This window comes from Salvelinus alpinus, chromosome 38, assembly GCF_045679555.1.
Source record: "Salvelinus alpinus chromosome 38, SLU_Salpinus.1, whole genome shotgun sequence".
Taxonomy (NCBI): domain Eukaryota; kingdom Metazoa; phylum Chordata; class Actinopteri; order Salmoniformes; family Salmonidae; genus Salvelinus; species Salvelinus alpinus.
In genome coordinates, this window is record NC_092123.1 from 10,032,881 (window position 1) to 10,043,181 (window position 10,301).

Consider the following 10,301-nt stretch of genomic DNA (forward strand, 5'->3'; position numbering starts at 1 on the left):
AAATGATTTATACTTGTACTTTAACTTTTGATATTTAAGTATATTTGTATCATTTTTAAGTTTGACACTTAAGTATATTTAAAACCAAATACTTTTAGACTTTTACTCAAGTAGTATTTTACTGGGTGACTTTCACTTTTACTTGAGTCCTTTTCTATTAAGGTATCTTTACTTTTACTCAAGTATGACAATTGGGTACTTTTTCCACCACTGACTGGCATACATAAGCAACGCGTGAGTTTCAAGTTTGGGGAAGATCATTTTCACCATAAAAATGCACCTTTATAATAAAAGCATTACATAGTGACAAGGGGACTTGATTTTGGTCAATGTGGTTACAGAACAACTCAGAGGAGCAGAGAGAGAAAAAAATATGTCCAGACAAGGGAGAGGAATAGTTGGACCAGGGAGAGGAGTAGCTGGACCAGGCAGAGGAGTAGTTGGACTAGGGAGAGGAGTAGTTGGACCAGGGAGAGGAGTAGCTGGACCAGGCAGAGGAGTAGTTGGACCAGGGAAAGGAGTAGCTGGACCAGGCAGAGGAGTAGTTGGACCAGGGAGAGGAATAGTTGGACCAGGGAGAGGAGTAGCTGGACCAGGCAGAGGAGTAGTTGGACCAGGGAGAGGAGTAGCTGGACCAGGCAGAGGAGTAGCTGGACCAGGGAGAGGAGTAGTTGGACTAGGGAGAGGAGTAGTTGGACCAGGGAGAGGAGTAGTTGGACCAGGCAGAGGAGTAGCTGGACCAGGCAGAGGGGTAGTTGGACCAGGACAAGGGAGAAGGAGAGGTAGGGGGAGAGGAGTAAGAATGCGTGGTGGTGTTCAAAGGAGAGTAAGAGCTGTTGTCGCTGATGAAATACGAGCCACCATCATAGACCATGTGATAAACCATGGTCTATCACTGAGAGAGGCTGGTGAAACAGTCCAGCCTAATACCATGGTCTATCACTGAGAGAGACTGGTGAAACAGTCCAGCCTAATACCATGGTCTATCACTGAGAGAGGCTGGTGAAACAGTCCAGCCTAATACCATGGTCTATCACTGAGAGAGGCTGGTGAAACAGTCCAGCCTAATACCATGGTCTATCACTGAGAGAGGCTGGTGAAACAGTCCAGCCTAATACCGTGGTCTATCACTGAGAGAGGCTGGTGAAACAGTCCAGCCTAATACCATGGTCTATCACTGAGAGAGGCTGGTGAAACAGTCCAGCCTAATACCATGGTCTATCACTGAGAGAGGCTGGTGAAACAGTCCAGCCTAATACCATGGTCTATCACTGAGAGAGGCTGGTGAAAGAGTCCAGCCTCATCTCAGATGGTTAAACGTGGCTTCCATTATCCAGAATGTTCAACAAACCAACAGGTATGTAATGCATTTCACAAGGGCTTCTTCTATCATTACTGTTGCTATGTCCCACAGTAACTGTAGGCCACCAGTCCCAATGCATATACATATGTTGTATTGTTGTTCCTCTAAAGGACACAACGTCTTCCTCCCTCTGGGGGAAGAGGAAAGCTCCTCGGTGAAGATCAAGACCATTGTAGGATTGGTCATTGCTGACAATGCAATACAACTGAGAGATATTCAGACCAGAATTGTAGAGGACAACCTGGTATTTCACAATGTGGAAAGCATCAGCCTGACTACCATTGGCTCGGACTCTGACCAAACACAGAGTTCGAATGAAACAGTTTTACACAGTTCCTTTTGAGAGGAACAGTGAGCGGGTCAAGGAACTCCGGCACCAATACGTCCAGGTATGGTGTCTATCCAATATGTCTTGTTCTATAGTGAGATTTACACTATGCTACTTTACATGTAAACATGGGTTACAGAATATACAGTAGGACATACTGAAAAGCATTTACACATACTGTGTTTGATTTCTTTCAGAGAGTCACGGAGTTGGAGGCTAATCAGACCCCACATGAAATCATTGATGTAGACGAAACAGGGTTTAACCTGGCAAAAACACGTCGGCGGGGAAGAAACGTCATCAGGAAAAGGGCCACCGTTGATGTGCCGGGTCAGAGAGGAGCAAATATCACAATGTGTGCTGCAATCTCCAGTGCTGGTTTGGTTCTGCAGAAAAATCAGATTGGTCCCTACAACACTGAGCGCCTTCTTTTGTTTTGAGATGACCTCCACCAACAACTGGTGCCAGAGCAGAACGGGAACAGGTGGGAGGAAACATGAAGACATTTGTGATTACATGGGACAATGTAGCATTCCACCATTCACATGCAATCACAAACTGGTTTGCAGCCCATCCAAGAATGGGTTCCCCTTTCCTCCCCCCCTACTCGCCTTTCCTCAACCCCATTGAATCATTTTTTTCAGCCTGGAGTTGGAAAGTGTATGATCATCGGCCACATGACCAAATGTCCCTCCTGGATGCAATGGATGCCGGCTGCAGAGACATCTCAGCTGAAGACTGCCAGGGGTGGCAGCAATTTCATGTTTCTAATAAAGCTTTTACTGCAGCAATTCTGTCACTTACTATTTTTTTCTACTGATTCTATAAAGTAAAGATGACTCATTCTCTTTTAGATAGTATGTTGCCAAAAATGCACACATTCGACACTCAACCAAAAAATGTAGAAGGGTTTACAGTAAAAGGAAACAGAATTATAAAACACGGTGTATTTCATATTGTCTATTGTCTGCAGGTAGAACTAAAACATGAAAAGTAATGCAGTTTTTGTATTGCCATCAACTGTTAGTATTTTGAAAGTCGTTGTGCTATGATTGACTATATGTTCCTCTTGGATAGAAAACATGAGCTAGTGCTTAGACAGAACGATTAGATATTGAGTCGGGTTTGCCGTGTTTTGATAGAGTTAGTGTGTGTATAGAGGGTTTTTTGCATTTTGAAATGTAGAATTGGTATTTAATGAACAAAATGTGGTTTTGAGCAGAAAATTAACTATTTGGCTGATTGTGTAATGTAGGTGTGTTGCTGTGTTAAGAGTTTAGAAAAGTATCTTAAGTTTAGGTAAATGCTTGTTAGCAATTGTAAAAAACTGCAATAACTCAAAATTAAGCATATAGGAATGCCTATTTATTTTGTTAATAACCGCTCAACACAGAATAGCCGCACGTGCACACTCCCTCAAATCATTTGGAGAAAATATTATTTATATTTTATTTAGCTTAGTTGGTATTGGTATTTTTCATACTATAAAATAATCTAAGCAAATCTTGTCTGCTAAATTAACAAGCGTAGCCCACAACCATATGGCATAGCCAGATCAGGGCCTAACATAAGGACAACTCAGAGTATGCTATTATGTACTTCTGAAATAGTCTACACCTTCATATCATGCTTCTTTAGACCTGTCTGAAATAAATAATGGATTTATTGTGAAGGTGTAGGCTGTATTACATGGATTGTAGATGTTCCAAAGGTCTGCATCAGTAGCTTGTAGATTATGAGTGGAAGCCAGGATATGCTGAATGTGTTTATGTTAATTAACGGTCAATTACCGTGAGACTGACAGTTATTTACTTGACAATCACCGGCTGACGAAATTTTGGGACTGCCACAGCCCTAGCTGAGACAGCAGCACTGCTAATGTTATGCGCTAATGCTAATGCTAATGCTATCGCTAACATGTGTTCCTCTGCATTATCTCTCATCTGCTCCGAGCACTTTTGTAGAGCCCACCCAGGTGTGAAGGGCTTCTTGAACTTGCACATGCTTTGTGTGCTGTAACGTGCCTGATAGAGATGAAGTGAAGCTGGGGAGTTCAATCAAGTGTCGTGTGCTATTGTTTAGCTAGCATCGGTGATATCACGCTGAAGAGCTCTGAAAATAGGCCAACTCAACTTAATGTCGGTCTGACACTTGAGGAAGGTAGCGACTCTATAGAGTAGACACAGTCCTCAACACAGACCTTGATAACTTAAAAAGAAAAACCCACTGGAGATTCACTCTGAATGTTTACACCGTATCGGAGGTGCTAAGTGTTTTCAAACGACACTTGATTGAACTCAAGCTGACGCAAGCTGATTCTTTCGTGGATATTGCCATTTGAGATTGACACAAAACCTTGCATGTCCTTAAAATACAGCGTAAACATTCTCAGTCAACGCACAGTGTGATTTTCCCTTCATTTACAATTGGTTGAATTCTGGCTCAAGCCTCCTTAGACAATTCTCAGTAGCAGTACTTGAGGGAAGTTTTCCCCCAGTGACAGAGGCTTAGGTAGATGTCAGGGACTTCTGGTCTTTGTAGAGAGAACTTGGGATGTCTGGACAGCCCCTGTACTCTGCACTCTGTGGAGCCATGCAGCTGAATGAGTTCAGCAGCCGTCTCAGACTGGCTGGCTGGAACACATGGGGAAGTCATCAAGCAGAGAGAGAACTGGGAAATAATCTGACCATCAGCGTGAACTAAGAAAAATGATCCAAACACTCATCTACCACCTATACTTCCATCCCTGCGTTCATCAACCTGTCTCTCTCTCTCTCCTACCCCTCAGTCCGGTCCTGACAGAGTAGGGAGCTGAGGCCAAATGTCTGATTGCTGTCTGCCCAGCCAGCAGAGCTCCTCTCTCTCTCTCTCTCTCTCTCTCTCTCTCCAACTCTCTCTCTCTCTCTCTCTCTCTCTCTCTCCAACTCTCTCTCTCTCTCTCTCTCCAACTCTCTCTCCAACTCTCTCTCTCTCTCTCTCTCTCTCTCTCTCTCTAACCACGGCCATTGATCCTTCTATCAATTATTCGATCCTCTGCTCGTTTTTCCTTGAAATTGCTTAGCTATAGCACCGGTAAATTTGTCACCTCTTTGGGCAGAAATCCATGTTGATTACAGGGGCTGTTGATGGGGGATGGGTCCCTGAGGCCAGGCTGTGCTGCAGGGCTTACAAATACTCTTTCTCACTACCCTCTTGTCCAATAGCCAGCGCTAGCTTAATACATGAGCCCGAATCAGGACACAAAAAGGTGCGGTGATTATGCCAAAGAGGGTGTGTAGTATGCTCAAATATAACTGTGATGTGATTCACTCTGGTTTCCAGATTGAAGCGGCAATCTTAGTAGTTGCATGATTCATGGGAATCATCTCTCTGCCATAGACCCCTCTAAAAATTCAACTGTCTTTGGAGTGCTGTCACCCCCCCCCTGAATACACAGCCTGATGGACACCTCCAAATGAACCTCCTAGAATCACCATGTCCCACAAGGCAAGTCCCCAGTCCACATTCTCTTTCTAAAGTTATTTCTGCTGACCAAAAATTTGCTACGGAACCCCGGGACATAATGAAACTATTACGAGCGTTCATTCTCACATCCTGGCATTAACTAAACTGTCATCTAACTAAATGCTTTTTTATGTTTGCAGTGGATTATTAACTGTTGCTGTAATGTAGGCATAATTTATGCATTAGATATTTGACAACTGTGAAGAATAAACCCATTTATTCTGTTGCACGCTCCCCAGTGAACTATCCTTTTCAATGATAGAATTTCCTCATTTTAAACCCTAGAACTCATTCAATCATCATGCCTTTTCTTCTTTTACCTAATTACTCAGTATGATGTTTTACTGATTCTACAGCAGTATCATTTTGTTTCATGCTATTTCCTGTTGTATAGAGAAACAGACTTAAGTTGCATTCTCGAGGTCATATGCAAATTCATAAGTTGCCAAGTCTGCCCTTGTAACGAGTTTCCTCCTCCTCTTCATCCGAAGAGGAGGAGCAGGGATTCGACCAAAACGCAGCGTTGTGAAATGACATATTATTTATTTAAACAAGACAAAAAACGAACTATACTTGATACTAAACAAAATAACAAAACGATGTAGACAGACCTGGACGTAAGAACTTACATGTAACGAAGAACGCACGAACAGGAAAAATGACTACACAAAACGAACAAACAAACCGAAACAGTCCCGTGTGGCGCAACATACACAGACACAGGAGACAACCACCCACAACAAACAATGTGAAACCACCTACCTTAATATGGCTCTCAATCAGAGGAAACGTAAACCACCTGCCTCTAATTGAGAACCATATCAGGTCACCCATTAACCAACATAGAAACACATAACATAGACTGCCCACCCAAACTCACGCCCTGACCGACTAACACATACAAAATAACAGAAAACAGGTCAGGAACGTGACAGCCCTTTTTCACGTAACAAAAATGCTCACAACCTATTCGCTTTTCCTAGTCTGAAAAATGTCCGGAGAAATACGCTTAGAAAAGGTTTTTGTTTTGAACACACAAAATGTGTGTCACAGCGGCACAAATATACTCTATCAATAAATCCAAGTACCCTTTGATGCATTATTAGGTAAAGCTTACACAAATAAAACACTCATGATTGCCCATGCTCATTCATTCAGTGCTCATTTACTTACATTTAGGTGAGTTAGATGTAGTATAAACGGCAGTTAACGCAGGTAGATAATTTCTTCAAATTTTTTGATGTATTAAAATCCTTTTACAGTAATGCATTGCTTGAATCAACTGGAAGTGAACTCTGCCTCTTATACTGTAGCACTGACTCCACAGTGTGAATTGAAATCCCTTAACGGCTACATCTTTGAAGCTGATGTCTGAGGACCCAGACAGGACTAATGTAGAACAGAGTGAATTTCTCCTCTCCTCCCCTCTCAAGTTTGAACTTTTAATGTCACGTGCACAAGTACAGTGAAATGCCTTTCTTGCTAGCTCTAAACCCACTAATGTAGGTATCAATATACTAAAAATAACATAAGGTAGAACAAAAACACATGAGAAATAAAATTTAAAAAATATGAAATAAGAAGAACACGAGAAGTAAGTAAGCTATATACAGGGTCAGCTCCAATACTATATTTCCAATGTGCAGGGATACTGGAGTGATAGAGGTATATATATATAGGGGTAAGGTGACTAGGCATCTGGATATATGATAAACAGAGTAGCTGCAGGGTACATGATGATTGTATGTGAGTGTGTGTGCGTGTGTGTGTGTATAGTCAGTATAAACATGTCTGCATGGTGTGCTTGTGAGCAATTCAAGTGTGTGTGTGTGTGTGCGTGCGTGCGTGCGTGCGTGCGTGCGTGCGTGAGTGCGTGCGTGCGTGCGTATGTGTGTGTGTATGAATGTGTAGAATCCTGTGAGTGTGCATAGAGACAGTACAAAAATAAAATTAAGGAGTCAACTCAGATAGCCTGTGGAGCCATTTTGTTAGCTATTTTGCAGTCTTATGGTTTGGGGATAGAAGCTGTTCAGGTGCCTGTTGGTGTCAACGTTGTTGCACCGGTAGCACTTGCCGTGCGGAAACAGAGAAAAACAGTCTATCGCTTGGGTGGCTGGAGTCTTTAATGATTTTCCAGGCCTACCTTTCACACCACCTGATATAAAGGTCCTGGATGGCAAGGAGCTCGGTCCCAGTGATTTACTGGACTTTCCGCACCATACTCTGTAGCGGCATGCAATCGAGGGTGGTGCTGTTGTCATACCAAGCAGTGATTTAGCCAGTCAAGATGCTCTCAATGGTGCAGCTTTTTGAGGATATGAAGGCCCATGCCAAACCTTTTCAACCTCCTGAGGGGGAAGAGGTGCTGTCGCGCCTTCTTCATGACTATGAGCGTGTGTGTGGACCATTTTAAGTCACAGAGGAACTTGAAGTTCTCCACCCACTTCACTGCAGCCCCATCAATGTGTAGGGTTGACCAGAGATGAACTGTTTCTCCTAGTTTTTAGGAGAAATAATACTGTGACCAAAATGACATATTGTCTGCATAATCAAATAACACTCAGCTAAGACACCCATACATATCCCCAGGGGTCTCTTCACAGTCCCCAATTCCAAAACAAATGAACGATAACGCACAGTTCTATACAGAGCCATGATCGCATGGAACTCCCTTCCATCTCCTATTACTCAAGCAAACAGCAAAATTACCTTTAAAAAACAGATTGAAAACAACTCATGGAATGGCGGGACTGTGAGGGGACACAAACACACAGACATACAGACGCACTCTAACACACACGTTATTTTTGTTGTTGTATTGTTTATATAATTTGTGTTGTTGTATTGTTTGCATATTGTTGTATTTTAAATGTGTGTGAATTTCGTTTGTTACTTGTCATGTTTTGTGTTTATTGTGGACCCCAGGATGACTAGATGCTACTTCTGCAAAAGCTAATGGGGATCCAAATGAAGAAAGAAACACACTTCATTCTATCATGTCCACTTGACAGAGAGGACTTCCTTTAACTCAGGACCAAAGTGAAGAAAAACAATCATATCGAAGACTGACAGCAGTATCTCTCAGATTAGATATACTGCTGAATTGGGAGAGCATGGAAACGGCCAAATAATTCCAAAACAAATGCCTGTATAATCACATTGGTGAACTAATGTTATGGTGAACTAAAGTCACGGTGAACCATTCTTTGAAATGAACTAGAATTGAATAGTCAAGGAATCAAGCAACAAACAAACAATATTTCCTCCACAAAGACATTGTGTATACAATTCTAATGCTTTTCTTTTGCATACGTTTTAATACCAGCTGAATCCCACGCATGGTGCACAGTTCACTCATTGAATTGTATGTTGAGTGTTAACCAAGTGAATATGACAGACAATCTCAGAATGATTAACCCCCCCAAACTGCCATTCACTGCCAGTGCCTAACAAAGACTCTGTATATAAGATGGAGAGTTCTAATTCTCAAGATACAATGCAGCTGTGGACAAGCATCATAACATGGAAAGGGAAGAGAGACAGAAAGGAAGGAATGGAGAAGCAAAAATCACAAGGCTTTTTTTCTAATCTAACCGCTGGTTGTGTGAAATCTGCCCGCTACCCACATGCTCACTTGGTTCGACAGACATCTGCCCCCCAAAACCCTCAGGGGCAGATAGGTCCACCCTGCCCCCCACACACTCCCCCAACATCGTGTTCAGCCACAACCACAAGTGACAAAGCTGACATGGAGAGGGCGGTCTCATTGTCTCACCTCTGTCTCACACATGGAAATGGGGAGATCTCAGCCGGTTCTCCCTCCCACCTAACATGCTCACTCACCGCCGTTACTCTCTCTGTCTCACACACAGAGGGTCAGACTATCATAGGGGGGGTTATCCCATTTACAGACGAATCAATCCCACATTCCAAACCACACTGACAATCTCACACACACACTGCCGTTTAAGCACGCTTTACCACACAGCTCAATGCATTGCATTTATCCTCGTATAACAATCTCCACATTAACACTGGTGTTAAAAAAATCCTGATTTGTGCTTTGATGGGGGGGTACACCAACACCATGCAATTCACCCAGTAGCTTCCCAACTCCAGCCTCCACCCCCGCTAACCCCTAAATACAACTAACCCCTGGAAATAAAAAACAACCAAAGCTGAAGGAGCACACACAGAGACTACTCACCCAATCAGCCTGTGCTGCTGCAGCTCTCTTCTCCTCACTCGCTCTCTCCTTCCCTCGCTTCCCCACTAGCGCGGACACAAAACATCTAGAGGAGCGCTTTGGTTTCATTTGTTTGGTGTTTTTCTTCTCTTTGGGCTTCTTACTCCCCACTCTTTTGTCCTGGACGGTGAAAAAAGTGCACACAAAGACTTCTTCCTCCTCGCAACCCCTGGTCCCCTCTAGCATCTAGGCACTAGGACAACATCAAAGCAACTTGGGGGGAACACTTCAGGGGCCTATTGTCTCTGCGTGGATCTGTTTTTCTTGTAGCTCCCCCCTCATGACTCGCCGCCACTTGGTACAGTCCGGGCATTCACGCCAAGTAGCTTTCACACATGGTGGAGGGGAAGCTTGTCTCAAGCAATTGCTGACAAGCTGCAAACAAGACAGCCCCCCCCCACACACACACACACTCACAGACATCTACCCTTGCAAACACCCCTTTCTCCCTCCGTCTCTGTCCTCTCTGCCACTCGCTCTTTATCCCCCACTATTCAGGTCGCCCCTCCTCTCCCTCTCTCTCGTTCGGCGTGTAAGCCTCCCAGTCTCTGACCTGCTCACACACACACACACACACACACAGCAGAGGATTGCACAGGCACCATACTGCTCCCGCTTTCACAGGTGAAAAATCACATCGAGAGGGGAGGGTAGGATAAAACATTGACGATTCAGACTGAGGGAGAATAGGAGAGGCACCTACATAGAAAGAGGGCAAGGGAGAGTGAGGGAAAGAGAGAAAGGTGGGGGGGTTGGGTAGGACAGGATCTGTCCTCATGCCTGGCCTGAGAACAGAGGTGTGTGTGGGGGGGGGGGGGGTAATGGTGGAGACTAGAGCAGGGGGAAGGTGTTGATTTTGG

The 10,301-nt window shown here is 43.8% G+C and overlaps 1 protein-coding gene across 2 annotated transcripts in view; it reads right to left on the reverse strand.

Moving 5' to 3' along the window:
* The window catches only part of bcl9 (BCL9 transcription coactivator), a 106,821-nt gene extending 96,885 nt beyond the window's left edge, over positions 1-9,936 (reverse strand). For both annotated transcript variants that reach the window (XM_071387836.1, XM_071387835.1), the window contains exon 1: positions 9,403-9,936. The gene's annotated coding sequence lies outside the window, so the exon portion shown is untranslated. The remainder of the gene's footprint in view (positions 1-9,402) is intronic.
* Positions 9,937-10,301: the final 365 nt, after the last annotated feature.